This window comes from Dasypus novemcinctus, chromosome 9, assembly GCF_030445035.2.
Source record: "Dasypus novemcinctus isolate mDasNov1 chromosome 9, mDasNov1.1.hap2, whole genome shotgun sequence".
NCBI classification, from domain to species: Eukaryota; Metazoa; Chordata; class Mammalia; order Cingulata; family Dasypodidae; genus Dasypus; species Dasypus novemcinctus.
The window spans coordinates 117888802-117915514 of NC_080681.1; the positions used below are offsets into that span (position 1 = coordinate 117888802).

General features: G+C 41.5%; 1 protein-coding gene and 1 pseudogene across 7 annotated transcripts in view; both read left to right on the plus strand.

Annotated features, from left to right (window-relative positions):
• The first annotated feature begins 5669 nt into the window (after positions 1-5669).
• FBXO42 (F-box protein 42) overlaps positions 5670-26713 on the plus strand; it is a 156630-nt gene continuing 135586 nt past the window's right edge. For 6 of the 7 annotated variants that reach the window (XM_058304322.2, XM_071217762.1, XM_071217761.1 and 3 more), the window contains exon 1: positions 5670-5883. The gene's annotated coding sequence lies outside the window, so the exon portion shown is untranslated. The remainder of the gene's footprint in view (positions 5884-26713) is intronic. The other variant, XM_058304316.2, reaches the window with a different exon arrangement.
• On the plus strand, positions 24570-26318 carry LOC131279884 (small ribosomal subunit protein eS8 pseudogene; annotated as a pseudogene).

Consider the following 26713-nt stretch of genomic DNA (forward strand, 5'->3'; position numbering starts at 1 on the left):
TTGGAGGAAGATTTATAATGCTCATCTCTTGAATCATCCATTCTCTCTCAAAACAAAAGCAGGGCAAAAAGCAAACAGCATGTGTTTTTATTTCTACTGATATGTTCTTGTAAGTATCTTAGTATTAACAACAAAACCATTGATTGTATACTTTGGATGAATTGTATGCTTTTTTAACATATACCAATAAAATCGATCATTAAAAAAATGTCATTCACACAGTAGCAGTTTGATATTATTGATGAATTCCAAAAGAAATGGATTATGTTTGTAAACTGGTCTGTCTCAAGTTCCACTTTTAAGTGATTAAATTATGATTAGGGTTTGATTGGGCCATGTCAGTTGGATGTTGAGTCCCCGCCCCCTTAGTGGGTGGGGACTCACAATAAAACTACTTGGAGGCGCAGACTTTGCCCAGTGGTTAGGGCTTCAGTCTACCACATGGGAGGTCCGCAATTCAAATCCCGGGCCTCCTTGTTCTGTGTGGAGCTGGCCCATGCACAGTGCTGATACGTGCAAGGAGTGCCCTGCCACGCAGGGGTGTCCCCACGTAGGGGAGCTCCATGCACAAGGAGTGTGCCCCGTAAGGAGAGCCACCCAGTGCGAAAGAAAATGCAGCCTGCCCAGGAATGGTGCTGCACACATGGAGAGCCGGCACAAAAGAAACAGATTCCCGTGCCACTGACAACAACAGAAGTGGACAAAGAAGACGCAACATATAGACACAGAGAACAGACAACCGGGATGGGGGGGAGGGGAGAGAAAATAAATAAATAAATCTTTAAAAAAAAAAACTACATGGAAGCTCAGAGGAGTTAGTTGGAGTTTTGATGCTGGAGTTTTGAGCTGGAGCCCAGGAAGTGAACACACAGGAGAAGAACACAGAGGAATAGAGATGGCTCTTTAGACACAGCAGAAGCCCCAGGGAGAGAGACAGAGCTGTTGCCTGACACTCTACAGCTGGCCTTGTGGAGAAAACAGAGGCCCTGAGCCCCAAGAGAAATGAACCCTGGGAAGAGAGGAACACAGGAAGCCTGAACCCTGACTGACATTGGCAGCCATCTTGCTCCAACATGTGGCAAAAGACTTTGGTGAGGAAAGTGACTTTATGCTTTATGGCCTGTTAAGTATAAGCCTCTTCCCCAAATAAATGCCCTTTATAAAAACCAACCAATTTCTGGTATTTTGCATCAGCACCCCTTTGGCTGACTAAAACACACATGATCAGACAGCTGCACACTAATGTCTATAGCAGAATTATTCACAATTGCGAAATGATGGAAACCCAGGTGTCCATCAACAATGGCCGAATGGTATATACAATTTGTGGTATATACACATGATGGAATATTATTCAGCTGTAAGAAGGACTGAAGTAGTAAAGCTTATGACAACTTGTATGAACCTGGAGGTCATTATGTTGAGTGAAGCAAGCTAGACACAAAAGGACAAATATATGACTTTGCCATTATGAACTGAAAATGAGCAAACCCATGGAGTTAATAGCTAGAAAAAAAAATAGAATGAGGTTAGAGAATGGAAAGCTGAGGTTTAATCTGTGCAGAATTGGCAAAAAGATTGTAAATGCTTGGAAATGAATAGAAATGGTGAAAACACATCACAGTGTGCAATTAGCAGTGCTAATATATGGGTATAACAGTGGTTGAAAGGGGATGTCTAAGGTTGTGTATATCACTAGAAGGAAAGCTAAAAAATGAAACATGGGACTGTATAGCATAGTGAAACCTCTTCCGAAGAATGAACATGGGCATTTATAAGAACGTTTTCCTCTAAAACCGAAGAGATATACATTAATGTTACAAGATGTTAATATCAGGGTGCTATTTGGACAAAAATACATAGCAAACTATGTACAGTAAAGTAATAATATTAATAACCTTCCATCAATGGTTAGAAAAAAGAATGCTAAGTGAAAGAAACTAGACAAAAAGTACTGTTTTTATTTTTTGTTGTTTCATTTTCCTTTTTTTTGGTAAGTAATGAGTATGTTTTAATATTGGTTGAAATGAGGAATGCACAACTCTGTGATTATACCAAATGCATTGATTGTACACTTTAGATGGAGTATATGGTTTATGAATACATTTCAATAAAAATTGATAATAAAAAAATGTTATTCAGTAGTATTGCATTTGGCTGCTATAATCAAGTTATCTGACTTGGAATGTGTTTTTCTCAAGTTCTTAGCATGCCATTACTCTTTCTGCAGTAACAGCCTCCTGTTGAGAAATTTGTAGTCCTAATGATTATTACTAAGTTGCAATCATGTATTAAACATTGCTAGTCTTTATTTAGAAGGTCAAGTGACATGCTCACTAATTCTCTGGTTTCATGACTTCCAATCTCTGAAACATTGTTCACCTCTGGAGTCTGTCCTTTGTCCACTACACTTCTTACATAGGCATGCATGGTGTAAGCCACTCACTGTATGCTGAAGGCTCCTAAATTTGATTTCCAGCCCTGTACTGACCTGGCACTTCTGATTTTTAAACTCTGCTTCTTATTATTTGTCCACATGTATATTTCACTAGCAACTCAAATTATGTATTTCTAAAACTCAGTTCATTCTGTTAACTACCTGAACAATCACCAGGATAAAGGATTTTGTCTTATTCACTCTCGGAAACTATATCCATTTTGAATATTCTCCTGTAAACCCATTCCTTGAAGTGAATTATCCTGACTGAGTCTTGGCAACAACAGGGTGGATGAGACTGTCAGCCTATCAGACATCACCTAAGTCTCATTCTTTTTTTTTTTTTTTAATAACTTTGCCTTAACTTTTTTTTTTTAAATATCTATTTTTTTATTTCTTTCTCTACCCTCCCCGCCCAGTTGTCTGCTCTCTGTGTCCATTCGCTGTGTGTTCCTCTGTGACAGCTTCTATCCTTATCAGGGGCCCTGAGAATCTGGGTTTCTTTTTGTTGTGTCATCTTACTGTGTCAGCTCTCCGTGTGTGTGGTGCCATTCTTGGGCAGGTTGCACTTTCTTTCGCGCTGAGCGGCTCTCCTTATGGGGCACACTCCTTGCGCTTGGGGCTCCCCTATGTAGGGGACACCCCTGCGTGGCACGGCACTCCTTGCATGCATCAGCGCTGCGCGTGGGCCAGCTCCACACAGGTCAAGGAGGCCCGGGGTTTGAACCGCGGACCTCCCATGTGGTAGGTGGACGCCCTATCCACTGGACCAAGTCTGCTTCCCTAAGTCTCTCTTTTTTTTTTTTTTTCTTTTTTGTCTTTATTTTTTTATAAGTCTCATTCTTGAGATGTGATTAGTTTTTCACAACTGACTCAAAATTTAGTTTAGGCTTTGTAGTTATTCTGTTACCAGCAGAGGGAGACAGGTTTCTTACAATCTTATACTGTTTTTGGGAATTAGTTGGGCATTCCTGGGATTGAATTTCCAGGGATACCAATAAGGCAGAGATGCTGGAGATTATTTGAGGATGCTGTAAAGGAAATCGCTTTTGTTCCAACAAATAGGCAACTAGGAGACTGGACCTAGATAATCATATAGGCTCCTTGTGACCTTGGGCAAGTCCCTTCCTCTCTCTTTGTCTGCTTCTTCATCTGTAAAATGAAGAGACAAGCTCTAAAATTGAGAAAGTAGTGGCAGATTCTTTCTCTAAGAGGAGAGCTCCAAAAGTTGAAGTAGTGCATGCTCAAGTATTGGTAGAGACTCTAAAGCCTGGGCTTCTCTTTCCTGTAAAATACGCACGTTTGAGACACCATTCATATATTCAGGGCCTTATATGTTAGAGACATGCTATCAAAACTTCTGGCACTGTGATACATCATCTAAAACATTCTGAGATATGAGAGATGTGCATGTTGCACAAACTGAGGCTATATAAACAGTTAAGAAATAAATGACAACCTATCAATATTTAAAAACACATGCCCTTTGGCCCAGAAATTTCATTTCTAGGAAATTTCCCTGTAGATGTATTTGTACAGCCAAGTAACCAAAGAGCAAGGATATTCCTTTCTTGCTTTGTTTAAAATCACAAAAGACTGGAAACAAACTAAATTTACATCCTTAGAGGATTTGATTTTCTACATCACACAAAGAAATGGAGTGCAACCATTAACAAAATTTAAATGGTCCTAAATGTACTGATAACAATTTATCTCAAGGAAACAGTTTTTTTTAAAAAAAGGAAGGTGCAGAGTAGTGTATGTAATACATATAATATGCTGCCATTGTAGATTTATTTTATTTATACGTATATGTGTGTGTGTATGCATAGAATGTTTCTGGAAGAATATAAGAAATTTACAACAGAACTTACTTTAGAGGTGTGGGGCTTGCCCATGTAGCTAGGAGACTGGTAGGATGGATTTAGTTTTCATTATATGTCCTTTCATACCATTTGAGTGTTGATCTATGTGTATATATAATCTAGTCTAAATAAATACATAAGAAAAGAATTGAAGTAATTGATTATTGGGGTGGACCCCAGAGGAAAACAAACATCTTATTTATACTTATTAAAGAGAGGCTCCAGCTGGCCATCATCTTAGCATCACCCCCTTGTCTTCTCACCTCCAATCTTGCCTCAATCATCCTTCACACTGCAGATTATTCTAAAACGCTGTTTTCATCATGTATCCTCCCTGTCCCCACATCTCCACTACTTAGGAGGTAATGTCCAGTCTTTCCCCTGATATTCCAGGCCATGTATAATTTTGTCTCAGTCATATCTCCTGCTGTCAGAAGCAACATCCTTCAGAGTTTAGAGCAGGGGTTCTTAACCTTTTTTGTTTCACAGACCCCTTTGCCAGTCAGGTGAAAACCATGGACTCCTTACTAAATCCACACTATACTGTGTATTATTTAATAAATATGTCACACCTGCACCAACACGTCCCCACAAGACTGTTTTTTGAATTTAAATTCAAGCTCAATGACCTCTTGTTAAGACCCCTGTTTCAATCATAGACTTTGATGTGAGAACACCTCGGTTCAAATCCTATCTGTGACCGTGGGTGAGCTAGTTAATCCTCTGCCTTAGTTTCATCATCTGTAAAGTAAGCACAATAGTTCTTACGGTGTTTTGGCACATAAAAAAATACTCAGTAAAGGTCAACTCTGATATGATTAAGTGTTTTACGCCTATCACAATTTATAATTTTATATTGTTTATTTACTTATTTATTGCCTGTTTCCGTCAATAAATGATGGAACTCTCCACGAGGGCAGGAATCTTGTTAATTTTCTTTTTAAATATATTACCGTATATAATACATGATCTGGCACAGAGCAAGTGTTCACCAAATATCTGTTGAATAAATGCCCTCCTACTTGTCAAATTCCCAGTTCATTCATTCATTCATTCATAACAAATACTTATATGACGACTCTCAAACCTTTTGGGAAAACCGCGCAGTTGCCTCAGGTAGTGCTGAAGCGGGTGAGTGCGGCTTTGAGGCCGGCTCTAGGGACTCAAGGAAGGCGGGAGTGACAGCGCAAAATTTCTCCACGCCTGGTCTAGTGCCCAAGGCAGTGTTCCATCTCCGGAGACCCTCAGCCTGGGACACAGTCGCCTCCCAGTCTGGCTCCGCTCCCAGACGCCCCGCGCGGGCCCGCCGCGCTGACGTGTGCGCGCGCGCGTCCTCAGTGCCGGGCCCCCGCGCATGCGCTCTCTTTGCTGTCTTCTCCCGGCTAGAGCAGCGGTGGCCGCGGCGTTTGAGTGGAGGAAGATGGCGGCTCCGGGCAGTCCCGGGTCCCGCCAGCTGTAAGGAAACCCAAGCGTGCCAAACGCGGCCTGAAGTGGAGCGCCTCGTCTTCGGCCCTGTCCCAGGCTCCCTCACCATTGTCGGTGGCGGAGCTAACCCGAAAGCGTGGCGCGGGGCTGGACCAGGTGAGGCCTCGCCTTCTTTGGGGACCGCGGCAGGGAGCCGGCGTCTCCTATCCCTTCTGCCCCGGGCCCGTGGGGGGACAGCGGGCATCTCGGGTCTGGCGCAGGCCCGGCACCCCGCGCGGTGGTGGCTGGGCCGGGGAACCTTGCTGACTTTGTTCTCGCCCCCTCTGGGTTAGGTGGGGAAGAGGAGAGCCCCGTTTGAGCCAGCCCTTGGGCTGGGAAGGAACCCCGACCCTCTACTCTAGCAGGGAGGTCTCCTCTTCTCGCCAGGCCACGAAGGGGTGTGTGCCAGGGCAAGGATAGCCATTCCAGATATTCTCTCACCCCGCCCCCGAATCTTTAACTCCTTGCGAGAGGAGCCCGAGTCGGGTGCCCTCCACAATTGGGGCTGTGGTGAGGGGCCAGCCTCTCTGAAGCTGCAGCTGCAAAGGGAAGATTTTGGAAACGGCCTAAAAAAAACAAAATATAAACAGCCTTTCCTACCCTCTAGCTTTTTGAGTGTTCCCGCAGAGAAATGGGAACTGCGGCTCTCCTTGGTTGAGACAGCAATCACGTTGTGGCTGTGGAAGTCTTCTCCTGGTGAGAATTGTTTGTGCAAAGGGAACGGTAGAGGGTGGGAATGAATCTGTACCCGTAGAAAAATAACAGTTGTGAAATTTTGATGGTCTCTTCAGATTAAGATCATCGCTAATGAAGTCTCGTTCGTTTGAAATCATGTTAAGGTTCGGAATAACCCTGTCTGTTAAATCTCTGGACTTTATTAAGAAAATGAAAGCTTCGTTTCTTAATTGCCAAACTCTTTGGACTTCAAAAAGTAGGGGTATTCTGATTGCTGTAGATGAAGATTCAGACATTACCAGGTCACACTGGCAGCGACGTTGTATTATGTTTGTTATTCCTTTTTGAGAACCAACTTTTTGTTGTTGTTCAAATGCTAATTGGGAGAGTTTCTTTAACGTAGGGAAGCCGGTTTAGAAGCCTTGTGGTCTCTTCCTTGAGGAATGATAGCTTTAGTTGGAACCGTGCTATGGGGAATTGTTGAGGCAATTGGTTTTGCTTGGACACACCGAATATCTTTTGTAACTTAAGTAGGTTTTGCTTATGCTTAAGAAAAATGACATCATGTGTTTAAAGGGACAAAAAAAATTTGACAGAAAATACCTTTAGTTAGAATTGAACATTTACAATTCTGTCTCTAGCTCTTGACTGAGGAGTGATGCTCTGTGTAAAATTCCTAACTTTGAGTGTAGTCATGTGTCTTTTCTATTTTATCTTGTTTTATACCTTGTAACTGTCTACTTTTTGACAAGCCTAATATAAATGTGTTACTTAATCTCCATTAATCCATGGATATGTTTTGTACTTCAAGAATGTTAAAATGATGACTAGTTTAATGTTCTTTGGCCATTTTCCCCTTTGCTATTCTTAAATGAAAGCCATAGAGATTTGTAGATTTTATTAGTGCCTTTGCTAAGGACATAAGCCTGAACCAACAACCTCTCTGTCATAGAATATCGGAGAGCCACTCTACATATCAATTTGCTAATAAAGAGTCATGAAAGTAATGCAGTAAAACATCCTGGTGGTTTGATATTATGCTTCTTGGCATAGTATGTTGCACTGTTGTGCTAAATCATCATTAGGTATTGATGCAACTTCATGATATCCATGACATCATTCGCTCTTCAGCATTTTGACTGTTACAATTCCCTACCTTTCTCAGAGTCACAAGAAGACAGGACCAGGAAGAAATACTTTAAGGTACTTTCTCCGAATATCTTTGATTTCTAGAAGAGCCTTCAACTAACATTGCTGTATGTAGTAAACTCTTCTGTAAGGTTCAGAGCTGTGTGCTTCCTACCTATTATGAAAAGCAAGCAAAAAAAAAAAAAAAAAATGCTGGCAAATCCTCTGGATATTATGAGACTTTTGAGGCCCCAGAAAGGAGTTATCTCAAAGGTGAGCAAGTGGGGTTGTCTTTGTGATTTTGGGTTGTTTTAGAGAGTGAATTAAACATTCTTTATAAAACTGGAACCTGTATTAGGTTTAATAATGCCCTTCACAAGATTGCTCTGTGGAGCAGAAGAGGTAATGTTAAAGTGCTTTGTAAAATCGATTATTCCTATTTTATGATTTATATTATTCCTATTTTTCTTTTGAGGGCCATTACTGTGCCAGGTGTTGTGGGAAGTAGGTACTAATGATTCTAAGATAAGACAATCTTTTGTCTCAGTTTGCTTGCAGAGTGGTTGAGAAGCCAGATAAGGTTAATCAGCTAAGTAAATTGTAGAAGAAGAAAGAAGTGCGTGAGAGGCAAGGATTGAGAGGGCATTGAATATAACCAGGGATGTCAAGGAAGACTTTTCAGAGCTGGGATGGCTTTCTACAACCCTTCCTATTCTGCAGAAACGTCTGCCTTTTGTTAGTGATTTGCTTTTTATAAAAAAACATTTTTTTAAAAAAATTCTATCTTGAGTTCTTTTTCTCTCTTATTCATTTACTGTCATGACACTACCCACACAGTATGTCCCAGTTATGGTTTCTGCATTCTCAAAATCCAAGAATGTCTTGGGAGAACCTTTCTGAGAATGAGTCATACTCAGAGGCAACAAACACAAACATTGCAGCTGCAATGAAAATATCTCAGATAACTAAGTGTTGACAATTTTAGGGTGATAATACTTTTTTTTTTTCTTGTAAACCAGCACTGAGGCACTGTGTTTTGAATTTGAGAACATTTAGTTAGTAAATGGAGTTTGGTTGTCAGTTCTTTAATTAGAATATTGACAATAGGTGGTTATGAGTACTGTTTCTTTTCTCCCAATAATAAATAAAATGAGAAAGTCATATACCTTTTTTGAATGAAGCTGGCAACTTAAGCCTGAACTATACTAACCTATTTTATAAAATCTATTGAGATTGCTTAGCATCATTGATATTGAATTTCTCTATCTCAAAACAATTTCCTCATTTAAAAGTGCTATAGTTGTTTTACAATTTAGTATGTTGTTGCCTAATTGCGAATAATTTTGGACTAAGTAGAATCCTTAAGCAGTGCTGTATTAGTTGAACATGTATAATCTGTATCTTAACTGAAATAAATGCTTTAAGGTTGTGGTTGACTGAAAAGTGAAGATGAAGGTGTTCACTTTTCTATATTGTGTTAGTTTGCTATATGTAGAAGGACACGACCTATAGACAAGTCATTTTAAAATCGCACAGAATTAAGCTCATAATACAGCTTATTGTTAAAATTGTTTCCTGTGGCAGTCTTCTAAAAGTCTTATAAATTATGACTTTATAAAATTTAATTTTTCCAGTGTTATTTTGTGTTTTGCTGCAAAGGTGGAAGTATCTTGTGCTTTGATACACATGCATGCATATGTATGTGTCTATATAAATCTAATAAATATATGAGTATTATATAGAGCAATAGTCATTTATAAAATTGTTCTTTAGATTAAACTGTAAGTCATTTTCTTTTGTCTTCTATTAATATATGGATTTGAGGTAACTCCTTAAATTTTTAAAAAGGCAAACAAGTTTTAGGTAGTAATATATCCTTAGAATCTTCAATATGTAAGGTACTTTTATTTCACCTATTTTAAGGAATTCACTAGTATGAGATTCTCTTCCAAATATGTTTTTCCTTTATTCTCATTTTAAAATGTTTGACTCATGTTGCTATATAGAGAATATGACATTTTTTCCAGAATGAACCTTTTGGTGCATTGCTCGAAAAAGGATTGGTGTTAATTACAAATTGATCAATACAATTTTGCTAAATATTACTGATCCCATTTCTTCTGGCTTTTCAAATGGAAGTCAGAATGGAAAATGGAACTTGTCCCTCTCTTTCATTATTTCTTTTAAAAGCTTTTTTCTATTCTTGCTGTCTCTTGCCCAAAAAGCTGTATCTAGTTGGCATTTAGCAGCATTGTGTTTGCAGTGTGTTCTGTAGGACTCCTTTTTTAGATTTTGCTTTGAGATACTTAATAACATCTTTCCAAAAAGATCCTTTGGTCTAATTAAGATCAGGCTACCTGCTCTCTTTTTTTTTTTTTTTTAAACAGGAGGTACCGAGGATTGAACCTGGGATCTCTTAAATGTGAGGCATGCACTCAACCACAGAGCTCCACCTGCTCCACTCTTCTTTATTCTTTTTTTTAAAGATATATTTTATTTATTTCTCTCCCCTTCCCCCTGTTGTCTGCTCTCTGTGTCCACTTGCTGTGTGTTCTTCTGCATCTGCTTGCATTATCAGGTGGCACTGGGAATCTGTGTCTCTTTTTTGTTGCATCATCTTGCTGTGTTAGCTCTCCGTGTGTGTGGCGTCACTCCTAGGTGGGCTGTGCTTTTTTCATGTGGGGCGGCTCTCCTTGCGGGGTGCACACCTTGCGCATGGGGCACCCCTACGCAGGAGTGCCCCTGTGTGGCATGGCACTCCTTGCGCGCAGCAGCGCTGTGCATGGGCCAGCTTACCACAGGGGTCAGGGGGCCCTGGGGATGGAACCTGGGACCCTCCATATGATAGAAGGATGCTTTATCAGTTGAGCCACACCCACTTCCCTCTTCTTTGTTCTTGATTCTAAAGGTTTACCTTTCTGTGGGTCCTTCAAATTTTAGTTTGCTCATCTTCCTCACATCTCCCCTTTTATTCTCAGTGTTTGCAGTTCCCTCCTCTTCCAGTAGTGTGTGTTTCATAAATCATAATGGTATTTGGAAATAAATTTCCTCTGCAGAAATGCTTAATGATGGTTGGATTAGAAATTCACATTTTATTTAACTTAATGGTTTACATATGCTCTGTGGACTGGCTTGATAATCATCTGTTATGGAATAGTAATTCAGAGTATAGGCTTTGCCTCGGTGGCACTGAGGGATTGCTACCAAGTACCAACAAGCAATGCATCTGGGAAAAAAAAGGACCTTGACCAAAAGGAGGAAAAGCTAAAGACAAATGAGTTTGTATGGCTAAGAGACTTCAAAGCTAGTTGGGAGGCCATCCCAGAGATAGTGCTTCTGCATATCTTAACAGGATCTCATTGACAGCCAAAGTAATTCTACCCCAAATAGCAAAGCTGCTCAGAGATATGAAGACATCCAGACACTTTTGGCAGGGCAGATAGCTCAGGAATTTGGCCCCTTGCGAGTGCTCCCCAGTGGACAGAGTTAGACTCAGCAGTGGTTTCCCTATGCATGACTCTTCTGTCCTTCTATTTGAACCTATAATTAGTATTAGAGTTGGTAGATATACACCCAAGAGACTTAAATCTTTGGGCTGTCCATGTGCCAGCTGAGCCCTGAATCTCAACGGAGTTGCAACACCTACTCTCCAGTTCAGTGAACTCACTCAGGACAACTAATGGGGAGGAGATGATGGACAAACACCATAACAAGGAACCGAGAGTGCCTATAGCTGCAAGCAGGAGAGTCCTAGGCATCGGGTGTATGGGATTGAAGTCCCCCTCAATTAATGGTGGAGTAGTCATCACCATCCCAGAGTCCTCAGGATTGGGAAATGAACTATGGACTAAAATAAATTTACTAGTATTCTACTATAGACTTATTGTGGTTCTAGCAATGGAAGAAATACCATTGTTGTGGAGGCAGTGATCCATGGATGTTCTGGGGTTAGGGAGAGGGAAAAACAGTTGTAATAGGGGACATTTTCGGGACTTGGGAATTATCCTGAATGACATTGTTGTGGAATTTAAGAGAAGTTCAATTATTTGAGAATAGAGAGGCCAGGACTCAGGAATGATTTTGAGAAGGAAAAATGGTTTATTGACGGCCGGCCGGACTCGGGAGCTTTCTGTTTGAATCCCGAGCCCCGAACAAGATTTTCAAACGTCTTTTATACAGAGAGGAAAGGCCAAATGGTCCCTTTGTTTCAGTTCTCAATAGGCTTCAATTAGCATATATCTCTTTCACATCTTAGGTAAGCTTTTAGCAAGGACTCCAGACATTTTAGATAAGCCTTGGTTTTTGCATTTCCCCTAAATACTTAAAGTTTATAGCCCTTGCTTTGTTAAACATTTCCTGGGACTGGAGCCTGCTGTCACCGTCCCTAAGGGCAGGACTGCAGCCTCTTACCGTTCCACACCCACAAGTCAAACAACTTAGTTATTTCTGAAGAGACAAAGAGCCTTCCACCCATAGCCCACATCATTCCCCCCTTTCTGCCAAAGATTAACTTGCTAAGCTTTGGCATAATTATTGTTGGAGCTATGAGGTGGATGGCTGTTTGTTGTCTTGACTGATTATTTATCAGTCTTTAGTACAGCATCCAGGACCGTTTTTAGAAGTTTAGAACTTTTCATTCTGGACAGCAGAATCTTGGGCAGGGGCCTCCTGCAGTTATTCTGCTGCCACTGGCACTCACGTGGATTTCCAGTCAGGTTCCAGATCCATCTATTACTTTTCTTTTACTCTTAAAGAGTTTACACCTTTAATTTAAAAGGGGTGCTGAAGGGAGACGATCTCTTTTCTGTAACTGCTTCCTGCTGGCCATGGGCTGTAGTCATTGCCTAATAAGGTGTAAAACTCTTAATTTATTCTAACTGGAGGAAGATGGATCTGGCATTCTGTACGAAGTTGGATGAAGTTTTCATATGGTTAATAAGATGTTCACTCTGAAAGAAACAAACTTAATTAAAAATTTGGAATACCCGTTTTTTTTAAAAGAGGACACATTGGATTACAGAGGTAGACAAGGTTAGGTGCCTATAAAGATGGCACTCCTTAAAAGCTGGTGGGAACAGCATATATTCTTTTTTAAGTTATCCATCTTTAGAGAGAAATTGCAACAGACACTTAGCTTTGTCTGAAGACACATTCCAAGCTGTTCAATGATTGACACTCATTCGCTCTGTCAGATGCTCCTGGTGAACTGGCACTCCTTGGGCAACTGGCTTCACGCAGGATTAGAACACTAATTTGGAAATACTCTTAGTTTTCACCTGTGGGAGTGATCAGAACTACAGAATAAAGATTTTTACACCTTGGTTTTCATTGTACAATTTCTAGCAATTTTGACTTGTTCAATAGGTGACTCACCATCAGCAAGCAAGCCTCACTTTTGCTAACTTGAGACTGGCTGAGACTGCCACCTTATTCTATAGACATGTTATTAACTGTTTAGAAAATGATTTTACCAGGAATTTAACATGTCTAATATACTTCTGCACTTGATCCAAAATAGAAAAGATAACATTACAATTATTAGGCATATATTTAGTACAGGATAAAAGTACAGCACTTAATATTAACTAATGTATTACTTAATGCATAAGGATTCAGAGTTGCCATTATTAGTTTTGAGTTTCAGGTTTGTAATACTTTACATGTTATCTCTCCATGAAAGCAGGCCATAATGCCAATTGTGTTTAAGTTTTACTTACAGTCTCCTGGTATCATGGCTCCACTTAGCATGTTCTTCAACGCAGTGAGCAAGTTGCAGCATCCTTCCAGTATTCCAGAGATTTTCCAGTATTCTACTAGCCTGGTGCATAGTGCTCTCTGGCACCATGGAACAGTGCCAGTCTGGAGGCGATATCCATTGTACACTTGTACTGAGTCATTATTGGCTGCAGGAGCTTGAAACTGCAATATAGTTTCCATCGACTTCAGGAGCAGAACCAGAGACTGATATAGCACATATTTTTAATTGAGGGGTCAGTGACCAGCCTAGCCAATAACTCACATGGAGAGGCCACCTGTAATGTATACAAGGCCTGGTTCGAATGCACAAGAGTTTGACAATGTTAAAGTTTATTCCTTGCTTTATATATATTTTAAACAACTTAACGCAATACATATATCAAATGACTATTTACTTACACAATTTTACTATGAAGATAACAGTAGGTGCTTTACTTTAGTAATAGAGGAAAAATATTATTTTTCATTGTTAGAATGAAAACAATTTTTCCAATAGAATCAAGACAACTTTTTATTACCATTTACTTAAATGTGTATTTTGCAGTGGCCTTCAGACAGGTTTATTATCATGAAGTTATTTCTGCTACCAATACCAATCTAAGTTTCTTTAGTTAACAATGACTTCTACAACTAGAACTATTTAAACATTTTCAGTTTGGAAGATGTTTTACAAACTCTTTATAATTGACTATAACCACATTGACTAGCCACCTCATGTTTAAATAAACTTACTAAATTACAATTACCAATGAAAGAAATTTACTCTTTATTTAAGAGAGCATATCTACAATCTTTTTCCTTCAGCCTAATTTCACTCACTAAAGATTTTGTACATATGTTAATTTAGTTTATAAATTAACTATGGGAGATTACACTCAAGTTAAATAAAATTGAAACCATAATAGTTTATGCAAGGAATGTTCTCTTTTTCCCTTACAGGAAGCTAAAAACTTCTTTTCTTTAAGTTATGAAAATTATTAATTTAAAAGCATAACTGACTACCAGGTTTCAAAACACATTACACAATTACTTAATTTTTTAAAATCATAACCCAGGAAAGATCTCTCCATAGTTTTTATGGACTTTCCTTTACTTACTGAAATTTGTTAATAGAGCCACTAATTACCTTATTTCATTGGAAAGAAATCTTCTGGAAGAAAATAAGGCTCACCAGATTGTGGAGAAGAAAATACTTTATTCTCAATCTTGCAAGAAGGGGCGCAGAGCCAGATATGGCTGGTGCCCCGAACAAAGAAAAATGACACAATTTATACCCCTAAGCCTAGCATGCAAGCTCTTCCTGTTTTTCCATAGATTGGATACTTCAGAAGTTACAGCTTATCTGAGATTTAACTTTCCCACGCAAAAGTTTGATTTAACTGCTTCTTCTATCACATTCCAACCATTTTAGTTTTTACCTGCTCCCCCCCTTTGTCAAATAAGGAATAGAATTTAGTGCTGAAATGGCACCGACTTAGTTAGCTCCTTCTTGGGCATCCTTCCACTGCCCATAGGACTGGCCTAAACTGGTCTCCTCCACTGCTGTCCAACCCGGGAGTGGGAGACTGAGGCAGCAGGCCGCCGGGTTACATCAACATTTTTCTTCTGTGAAAATTAACCTAATCTTTGTTTTGTTTTGTTTTGTTTTTTTTTTCCAATTTATGGCTGACAAAGGTTTAAACTGGGAAATTACCAGGCAAACTGATTCTTAATTCCCTAGCCTAGTAGATAGGTTTAATCTGCCACACCTAGTCTTGCCTTAAAAGCTCTTGCAAAGAGGAGGCCCTTTCCCAATTGTTTCCATAATCAGATTTCTATGACTTTTTCATCCTGCTTAGTTCAATTTGGGCTTTAAGAATAATTATAAATATAACTGCATATTTAATTTTTAACAATTTGAATAGACCTCTTTTAAGAATTTTTATTTGTTAATTTGATATTATCCTGATGTATGAAGACATACATTGAGCTTTTTTTAAAAATGGGCAGACACAAAGAGTTAGACACAAACACAACTCATTGATGTTACTTGTAATTTGCATTATTTTATATACTGTTTAACTTAATTAATTAGGGGTCCAGAAATACATATTACTTATATAACTGCATATTTAACCTCAACAATTTGAGCAAATAGGCAGACATGAATAGTTTGACACAACAACATGACTTTAGTTACTTTAAACTTTTCAGAGACTTTTGAAACTCTTCTTAATTTGCACTATGACCATGCAGTTTACCACAAGAATTTTCCTTCTTACTTAATGGATTGTAATAACCAAAATGTTCTCAATGCCTTAGCACCATTGTTTTAGAACTTTATTGCGGCTGGGGCGGCTTGCACCCCGACGCTGACGGGGGGGTTTGGAGGGGTCAGCTGGCTGCAAAGGCGTCTGAGGCTGCGGCAGACAGCCTCAGAGGGGCTCTCAGGCGTGGAGGACGCGCGGCGAGGGGAGAAAGAATGCCGCGGAGACCAGGTCTGGTACGCAAGTCCGGTTTATTGCGGAAGGGGACATAGCTTTATAGGGTTAGGGACTGCGTGGAGGGATTTGATAGGTGCGGGCGGGTACTGCTTCCTGATAGGTGATTGTAAGCGGTTGCTAGGCAGAGGGCTGGCGGAGAGGTTTGGAATAGGGTAGGGGAAAGGGGGAGTGAGAGCTGGCCGGATGTTGGGCTAGGCGGGAGATAGAAAGGGGGAGGGCAGCGCCGGCCAGCCGTTAGCAGCAAAGGCCTAGTCAGGCGTGGTCACCTTATCTAGGCCCAGTGGGCAGAGGCGGTATCACTTCTTGCCGCACCGTTTGCTACTGTGGCAAGCCGGGCACCCTTCCTCCCACATTTCCCCCTTTGTTTTTATTAAGCTCCTCCGAAAAGCTTGATTTGAGGAGGGAGGGGGACTGTGCCTGTCTTAGGTCGGGATTGTGCCCAGCCGGGCAATGCCCGTGCCACACAGGTGGCCAGTCTTACCCGTCATGGGGAAGCGCGGCAGCAAAAGGCCGTGTCCCTGTCTTAGGTTGACTGGCGGGCCGATCCCGTTGCCCGTCATTGGCTAACCAGTCCAGCGCCTCGATGGAATGTTGGCGGCCTTAGATAAACAGGGCGGGGGAGGGGAAAGGGTAAGGGTAAGGGGTTAGGATGGGCGGTGAGAAGGGGTAGGGGCAGGGGGGCTGGGGCTTGGGTGCATTGAGAGGCGGCTGGCCATTTGGGGAGGATGGCAATTAATGGAGACTCTTGGTGCGTCTTCGTCGGTGGTGCGGATTCGCTGGTACCGGACCTGGATGGGCTTACTAAGGACAGAGTTAACTTGATTTTTGACAAGCCGGACAATTCGCCTGATGATCCAGAGTCCTAGGGCTAATAGGAGGACAAGGGTGAGGAGCAGGCCTAGAAAGGGGAGAAAGTAAGAAAGGATTTCATTGGGCAGCCCCCAAGAGAAAGACCATCCGGCTTCACGTTCCTGCTTTCTCTTGCGGAGGCCCTCCCTAACTTGTGCGAGGTTATCTCGAATGAGGCCAGAGTGGTTAGCATAGAAGCAGCATTTTTCTCCTAATGCTGCGCAGAGCCCCACTCTTTTAGGAGGAGGAGGTCTAGGCCCCTGTGGTTTTGGAGAACGACCTCGGACAGGGAGTTGAGAGATGTTTCAAGGTGGGCCATGGAAGTCTCAAGGCGGGCGATATCTGCATCGACAGCTTGCCTAAGGGTTGAAAAGGAATTATCTTGGAGGCTGAGAGCTGCAGCTCCAGTGGCTGCGCCGGCAAGACCTAGAAGGGTGGCAATTGTGATGGCGGTGAAGACTTCCTGTTTCTGCTCGTGCTGCGGGGAGCTGAAGTGCTGCCGGGAGTCAAAGAATTGGTTATCAGTATGAAAGAGAACGCGGGGGGCAATGAGTATGAGGGAGCACCCGCAGTAATGTTATTAGCGAGGAGCTTTTCCTGCTGCCAAAGAGAGAGTGTCCAGTTAAAGGGCCGATGGCTTATACTAGCCTGGTCCGTAGTGGAGGGGAGCAGAGCTAACATGAAAAGCAGGAGAGAGCGTAGATTTTTAGGTTTTTTGTTTGAAGCTAAGGCGCGGACAGCAAGCTGTACTAGCTGTCCAAGGAGGAGGGTGTCATGAGCTAGGTCTGCGGCCATATTTAGCCTCTCCATCCGATGGGCGAGTGCATCCGTCGTTGGAACCTGCTGCTGGCCGGTGGCGGGTTTTGACGTTTTTCCCGGGGATCCAGAGCGGCTGGGAGGCATTTTCTGGAAAGACACAAGAAACCCTCTGCCTTGGGTGAGAAGGGGACTGGGTCCCTGCCAATTGTTTGTTTCTGGGTCCTTCCAAAACACCATCGGGGCAACTGTTGGTGCGTAGGAGGGGCCCCAATGCTTATGGAGGGGGGAAAGACCGTTTTTATCAAAGGAGAGGAGGTTTATGTGAATGAGGCAGGCAGTGATAATGTCGCCTGGTTGACTATGTGGGCGTAGATCCTTCTCTTATTGAATTTGCACTTTGAGCTGGCGGTGGATGCATTCTACTATAGCCTGCCCCTGGGGGTTGTATGGAATGCCGAAGTGGTGAGTAATGTTGTAGAGCTGGAGAAATGCAGCGAATGAGGAGCTGCGATACCTAGGCCCAAGGAACCCCCATGAATAAGATGGCTTGCCGCAATGCTTTAATGCAGTGCTTGGCTGTTTCCCCCGGTAAGGGGACAGTGTAGCAAAGGTGAGAAAAGGTGTTGACTGTGACATGGACATACTTGAGGCGCCCAAATGATGGCACATGGGTGACATCTATTTGCCATCGGGAGTTTGGCTTGAGGCCGCGGGGGTTGACCCCTTGTGGCTGCAACGGTTTAAGCAGCAAGAAGGGGGCGCATGTTTTACAGGCGCGCACCAAATGCTTGCAAGTTTCCTTGGGGAGGCCTGGCAAAAGACGTTGAAGTGAGGCCGCTGAAAAGTGGAACTTAGAATGGAGAAGTTTGGCTTGATTGACCAAGTCTCCGACAGTGGCTATTGTATGGGTGGAGACGGTTTGGTCGGCAGCAGAATTACCCGTGGCTAGAGGCCCAGGCAGCCCTGAATGGCTGCGAATATGAGAAATGTACTATGGCTGTGTGCGGAGCTTGAGCTCTCTCTGCAAGGCATGGAGTGCTTGATCAATGGGTGTGTCACGTGGAAAGAAAACAGTGTGGGCAATAACTGAACAAACTTGCAGGGCGTACTATCAGTGAAGATGTTGACGGGCTCATTGCCGTGGTGTTGGAAGGCAGTGAGGATGGCTAGTAGCTCGCCCACCTGAACCGATCCGGGATGGGTTTGGCAGTAAACGGTTGGCAAGTCACGGCTGGGAGAGTAGGCAATATAAATAAACTTGGTCTTAGAGGCGTCCGTGAAGACAGTAGTGGAGTTGGAGAGAGGCTTGGAGCCAGGGAAAGGGTGGTATAGTGGGGAGAGGGGGGGCCTTGTGAGGCCCTGGTGCAACTTGTGTGTGGGGGGGTAATGGCAGTTAAAGGTCCCGTGGAAGATTTCTAGAAGAATTTGAGCAGGGGGGTTTTCGGAGAAAAGGGCAGTGGTGTGCTTATCAGTAAGGCATACATATTCAGAATCAGAGACAATATTCAAGGACTCTTAAAACATTTGTAAAACTTTAATGATGGCTCAAAGCTCTGTGCACTGAGCAGATGAATAAGGGAGTTGGCTAAACCTGTTCTTTTTGGAAAGTAACACATGCTGTTTTTTTTTTTTTTATGCTGCATTTTCATTACTATTACTATCAGTAAATACTGTACAAGATGGTTGGGCTATGCACATAGCCTTGAAAAGCACTGCAAAAGTTTATTGTTGGGTTCTTTACAGATAAAGGAATGCAGCTGGCTTGATTTGTCCAAGAAGACATTAAAGAAAGTCTTAGGAAGTTTTAAAACAAAGTGATAGCCATGTAACTGGACTTTAACTTTTTGCAACAAACTAGCAGTATTTGGGATTGCTGCATACTAGTGTTGTTACTTTAATCTATGGTAAGGGGTTGTTTTTGTGACATATACTCTTTTATAATAATTAAAACTATAATTAACCACATTGTACTTTTTTTTAATATTATGCTGAAATATTGGTAACTTTATACACTTTTAAGCATTCATAGAAACTTTTTATCCATACGACTTTAATTAATAGAGGGTTTAAGGGAAGAAAAAGTTGTTAATTTTATAACACTGTAAAACACCTTTATTTAGCTTATAACATATTAAATGAACTTAATTATTACTTTAATTTTTCTTTCAAGGTAAAAGAACAAATCTCTTATAATTAGTTTGGAACAAAAGGCCACTGTTCAGGATTAGGTCTTGAGAAAGCAGTTTTGAACGTTATGTTCCTTTAAGAGATAAAACTTTCTTTCTTGGAACACCGAGGAAAGGAAACAATAAGCACAAGAAACATTAGATAGACTTTCTTTGTATACTGACTGAGGATAAGAACTTTTATCAAAACAGATTAATGGTGAGAGGCCTTGAGAAAGAACAAAAATTTTCAACTTTGCATCAGCATACTACCCGACACCAAAGCCTGTAAAATTTTATAGATAGACCCATTAAATTTTATTTAACTTTAACTGTAAAAATTCTTTGTCCATTAATCTTCTGCAGTTTTAGCATTCACTCAGGTTTCGTCCTATACTCTACTTTTTCCAATAGTCAATTATTTTATTTCAGGACAAAATTATTTTCTGTTTCCTTAATAATAAAAACACATTCCATATAGCCTATATCAAAGTTATCAAGCAAACCTCTTATAACAATACTGTGAACATTAAACAAGCTTGTTGAAATAATGAACTTTTCTTTAAATACTTAGTAGCATGCAATATTGGCCATTTGTATAGAGCTCTTTTATAAATTTTTATTAATTTATATTTACCATCCGGAGGTATCAAAATATACACTGACATTGAACGAACAGACAAACACAGAACAATCACAACACAGTAACAGAAACATACAGTTTACAATTAATTCATAATTCTTAGTTTCTTAGTATAGCTGCTTTTAAATCCTCTGTTATATAGCACATTTTAGATTGTACCTTTCAAGATTTTCTCTGGAATCCATGCTGCCTGCAACACGAAAGCCTGTGCTCGGAAACATTCCTATCAGTTATCAGCAATCAGCTAAAATAACTTGAGAAGCAGTTAGGCAGACCATTAGCACACATTTTTGGATAATTACTGTAAGACTATAGTGAGACTTGAAGTTCAGGAGTTAACTATTGATTTACAACTGAAAATTTCTTTTTAAACCTTGATAAAATTTTTGTACTAACTTTAATATCTTGGTTAAAGAAGTCCAATTAGAATTAGCATGGAAATAAAACAGAACACCAATGTTGCCATGTTTTTCTCTCATACCAGTGGATTAATTATATCAGCCTTCACTAGCCCAGAGATACATTGTCATGTAGATAGTAGGGAGCCCAAAGAGTTGTGAAAAGGGGTGGGCGTTTGCTGGAACAGAGTTGATTGCTTTATAATCTTGTGTGGATTTTCCGGCTTGTGGCTGGCCTTGTTGATAGGCGGGGCCAATTTCAGGTAGGTATCAGGGTCCGAGAGATTGGCAGTGAAAGCCAGGGGTTGAAGGGGACCAGTAGATCCCAGTAAGCCTGGAGTTGCCTGCCCGAAACTTTACATTGGTGGCAGGCTAGTAGGCCAGCAAGTGCTCTGACTTGCGGCGCTTGGCGGGAAGATAGACGCCCGCCCATTTTTCTGCCGGGGGCCAATAACGGGGGTCCTTACCTTGAGAGCGTGGCGAAGGGGTGGGAGCGAGGTCCCACGGGGGTGAGGCAGTGGTCACGTCGGACCGGACTTGAACTGCCCCACGTTGGGCGCCAGTTGCGGCTGGGGCGGCTTGCACCCCGACGCTGACGGGGGGGTTTGGAGGGGTCAGCTGGCTGCAAAGGCGTCTGAGGCTGCGGCAGACAGCCTCAGAGGGGCTCTCAGGCGTGGAGGACGCACGGCGAGGGGAGAAAGAATGCCGCGGAGACCAGGTCTGGTACGCAAGTCCGGTTTATTGCGGAAGGGGACATAGCTTTATAGGGTTAGGGACTGCGTGGAGGGATTTGATAGGTGCGGGCGGGTACTGCTTCCTGATAGGTGATTGTAAGCGGTTGCTAGGCAGAGGGCTGGCGGAGAGGTTTGGAATAGGGTAGGGGAAAGGGGGAGTGAGAGCTGGCCGGATGTTGGGCTAGGCGGGAGATAGAAAGGGGGAGGGCAGCGCCGGCCAGCCGTTAGCAGCAAAGGCCTAGTCAGGCGTGGTCACCTTATCTAGGCCCAGTGGGCAGAGGCGGTATCACTTCTTGCCGCACCGTTTGCTACTGTGGCAAGCCGGGCACCCTTCCTCCCACACTTTATATTTTACCTTGAAATTAGCAGAATTTTGGATAAGCAACAAGATTAGTTTTATATATATTTACTGAGGCTATTTGAAGCCTCAGGGAGACAGACTGCTTTCTCTCATGAATTGCCACTCTTAGGAACACTGACCGTCAAGGCAGGGGACTTCTCCCCCTCCACCCCCCTTTTGATTTTGGAGATAATAAAACTCCAGTGGTCATTTAACCTTATTCTATCAGGCAGCAATTTATTTAGTTTACACTTGAATTCATGAGAGAAAGGGTTACTAATACCAGAAGAGGAGACAGTGATGTCCCAGCTCTTCTCAATTATGAAATAACCACAGGCAAAGGCAAAGGGCGAGGTTAGGCCTGAAGCAACCATAAACAAAGGAAAGGTTAGTGTAGAATTTACACTTAAATAATAGTTTCAGGCTAAATTCACCCAGCTATAATCTCAGTTATTGTCTTTCCACTGTTTTACAATATAAATGCATTTATAAATGATTTTAACTCTTAGTTACAGTTTTTATTAATTTTTTAAAACCTATTAATTTTATAACACCTTTAAATACCTTTCATTCAACTTATAACATATTAAATGAACTTAACCATTACTTTAATTTTTCCTTTAAAGTGAAAGAATAAATCTCTTGCAGTTAGTTTGAAATAAAAGGCTACTTTTCAGGATTTGATTTCTAGAACATAAAATGTTCTTTTAAAAGAGGTAAGACTCTTCTTCAAACATTGAGGATATGATGAGGTTAAAGCACAAGAAGCTATTGATAAAATATTTTCTTTGTATATTGATCTTACTCAATTTAATCATAAAAATTTCCCTTCCACAAACCTTCTACACTTTCAGTATTCATTCAGGTTCTGTCCCACACTCTACTCTTTCCAATAATCAATCATTTTATCTTAGGACAAAATCATCTTCTGTTTCCTTAACAATAAAAACACACTCCATATATCCCACATACTAAGTTACCAGGCAAACTTCTTACAACATATAATTGCCATTAATACTAAACAAGTTTGTTAAAATAATGAACTTTTCTTCACTTTAAATACTTAGTAGCATGTAATACCAGAAACAGTTTTTTTGGAAGTAAGTTGGCAGGGGAGATTGGCTGCCGAATAAGTTTGTTATAAAATTGCCTTTTATTATTATTATCAATTCAGTTTTGTTAAATAATGACTTTCTGCAATTAGCCACTTAAATACCTTAAACAATGCTTTGTAAAACTTTATATTTATACCCTTAAGACAAAGTTTACCTTCACAGAACACATTCTCTTACTTAAGGTTACTACAATACCTTCTAAGAACCTGAGCAGAATGCAAACGTATTTTGGCTTTGACACCCTAAGGAGGGAACTTTACTGCATTTATTCTGATTCTGCTTTTCACCTCCTTCACTTCCCCCCCTTCCAGGCAGTCGGGTGCACAACAAACAGGAATGCGGCTTATGAATAGAAGGGTGGACTCACTGGAAAGGGGCAAGCCGCTCCCCCCTTTCCAGCTTTCAGCCAAAATGGGCAGACAGAACCTACTCAAATTTGGCAACTCTCCCAGGAACCCAGCCGCCCTGACTGGGACATTCCCAACAGACTTGGGTGCTTGGCGCGGACACAGATGGCCTCCAAGCCGGGGCAAAGGGCCAGACCAGAGACAAGACACCAGAACATGCACAAACATCTAGACTCCTCAGCTTTTGCCCCAGAATCATTTCACCCCCTTGCCAATGGCAAGGGAGGGCTCCAGCTCAGCTGTAATTCTACTTCATGTAAGGACACAACTCCAACACTAACATTGAGCTGACACAGACAGAAGCACAAAGGTCACTAATCTGACTCACAAGTTTATATATTTATTTTCACCACGGCTGCCCCCACAGCCATCACAAACCTCAGAACACTTAACATTTGGTATAAAGCAAATTCATTCACAAATTAGCACCATAACAAAAGATTTCAGCTAGACTTTTCCACTGTTTAAACTTTACACCCAGACCAAGCTCCACCAGAAAAGCCGATCCATTTTCCTGTAACCAAGTTTTGTTTTCCTTAATCTAGACCAATTTCCAGGATATTAGGACTCGAACCTATAAATACCCTTCCTATTAAAATCGAGACTCCACTCCTTTAGTGGATATAAGACCAGTACCAGATTCTAACATGCAGTTAGACAAACCCAAAACACCAGGGCTTTTCCCCGGTTTTTCCTCCTTTTCCCAAGCCTAGAGAGAACGGCTTCCCCCCAGCCTTCTGGGGCTACTAGGGTTCTCTCGGGAGGTGATCAGCCTCCCCTTCCTAGCAATTAAAGCTAGGGCCTTCCAGACTCTGCTCACCCGGGGAGTCTTACCTTCTTCCCTGTTCGGAGCTCTTTTTCGTTCCCAGAATCTTTCTCTTCAGACCTTCCATTGCCCCTTGATTTTGTCGGGAAGATTCTGGTGGAGCCCACATCTTTTCTGGATTAAATTTAATCCAGGGGCGCCCAGATTTGGGGTTCACCCGAGTCCTCCCGGCTTCCTCGGGGATTTGGAAGGGGCAGCAAAATGCTACCGTCTCTGGCCTTCATTTTTGTCCCTTCGCGGTCGCCATTAATGTTGTGGAATTTAAGAGAAGTTCAATTATTTGAGTATAGAGAGGCCAGGACTCAGGAATGATTTTGAGAAGGAAAAATGGTTTATTGACGGCCGGCCGGACTCGGGATTCAAACAGAAAGCTCCCGAGTCCGGCCGGCCGTCAATAAACCATTTTTCCTTCTCAAAATCATTCCTGAGTCCTGGCCTCTCTATACTCAAATAATTGAACTTCTCTTAAATTCCACAACAACATTACAGGCCATTGTATATCTGGCCATTACCTACAGAGTCTGATGGGAGAGTGTAAACTACAGTGTAAACTTTAATACATGCTTAGTGGCAATGCTCCAAAATGTGTTTTCTCAATTGCAGTGAATTGAATGCACCACACTGATGAAAGATGTTGCTAATGTGGGAAAATGTAGGAGGTGTGGGGAGTGGGGCATATGGGAAACCCCTATATATTCTCTGTAACATTTACGTAATTGAAGTATCTTTAAAAAAAAAAAAGGCTCTTTCTAGCCTGCGCGGTGCAATGCCCTTCTCCTTGGACAACTGGCTACAAGATGGTGGGTGGTAGAAAACCTTACCACAAGAAGTGAAAGAATGAGCTAGGACATCCAGCTTGGCCTCTGTTGCATATATACAGTTCTGGTGCGAGGAGGCAATAAAGAAGTGTCAAGCCCTAAGACTGGATGTGGGGACCTCCTGGGGCTCTGAGTGTTGTTGACTTGAAAAACAAGGATCATCGATGTTTTCTATGATGCACCCAGTAATGAGCACCAGGACCCTGGTTAAGAACTGTATTGTACTCCTTGACAGCACACCCTACCAGCAGTGGTCCGAGTCACACTGTGCTCTATTCTGGGCTGCAAGAAGGGGATCAAGCTGACTCCTGAGGTAGAAGAGATTTTAAACAAAACAAAGAAAATTCAGAAGAAATCTGAAAGGAAAAAGAATGCTAAGATCAGCAGTCTTCCGGAGGAGCAGTTCCAGCAGGGCAAGTTTTTTCTATGTATTACTTTGAGGCCAGGCCAGTGTGGCCAAGCAGATGGCTATATGCTAGAGGGTAAGGAACTGGAGTTCTATCTGAGGAAAATCAAGGCCTGGGAAGGCAACTAATTCATCCCTTCTGTCCTAGCTTATGTGGAAAAAAAAGTTTATTCTACGAATAAACAAAACGAAACAAAACTTTGAGCCAGAGTTTTTTCATCTATAAAAATGGTTATGTTGATGCCTGTGCTAAGGGCCAGTTAAATGTGAGAATGCATGTGAATTTAACACATTGCCTAGCGTATAATAAACCCTCAACTTTTAAACATTATTGTGATATTACTTTTATGGGAAATTAAAACTGAAACAAGGGGAAATTCTCACTTTGCTTCTTTAAAGGGTAGTCCTAGTGACATACCTGGCCTGTAGCAAGAATACATTTTTTTTCCCTTCCCTTCCTGTGCTTCTCTTTCTATCCTTGATTGGAGAATTTGGCATTGCTTTGACACTGCTGTCCTGATGTCTCTTAAATCTATCTGGATATGTTCTTTCTTTAATGCCTGTTGGTTTTCTACAGACCTTAAAAAGCATATCCACTAACTTAGAATTGAAGTGCTTATAACTGAGGCAACTGTTTCTCTTCTTTCTCTTCGAGATAAAAACCTTTATAAACCAAAGTTTCCTTCTCACTATTCCCTTTTCTGTAGGTAGAAACATTTTATTCTGGGCTAATAGGCCACAAAACTGCTGAATATTTTTTATAGTCTTCATATTCTTTATCTATTCTGCTAGGAAATGCTATAGCATCTTCCTCAGTATCCCTCAGATGTCCTTGCTGCTCATTATGTTTTCTGCCATCACTCTAGATCAGGGGTTCTTAACCTTTTTTGTTCCATGGACCCCTTTGCTACTCAGGTGAATACCGTGGACCCCTTACTAAGTCCACACTATACTGTGTATATGATAAATATATCACACCCTCACCAACACATCCCCACAAGAATATTGTTTTTGAATTTAAATTCAAGCTCACAGACCCCTTGTTAAGAACCCCTGCTCTACATAGACCATGCTTTCAGGAGCTGAAGGCAGACTGATTTATAGTTCTTAACTGGTCTTATTGCTAGTTGTGTGATCTCAGTTTCCTCATCTTCAAAATGGGAAATACAATTCCTATGTCATGACATATGTGTAAGATATTTAATTAAATGTCTAACACATGGTAAACAGTCAATAAGCAGTAGATGCTGTTATTTGAGTATTTCTCCTTTGTAATCTTTGAAAATGGTCAAGAGTCAGGTGACAGAATTATGATAGGTCAATCTTTAAAGAATACTATCTGAATGTTACTTCTCTAATCAAGAACTCTAGAAAGTTCTTTTAAATGCCTTTCTGGCCAATGCAAGTCCATACCCACCATCAGAAATAGTCCAGTTCTGATTTT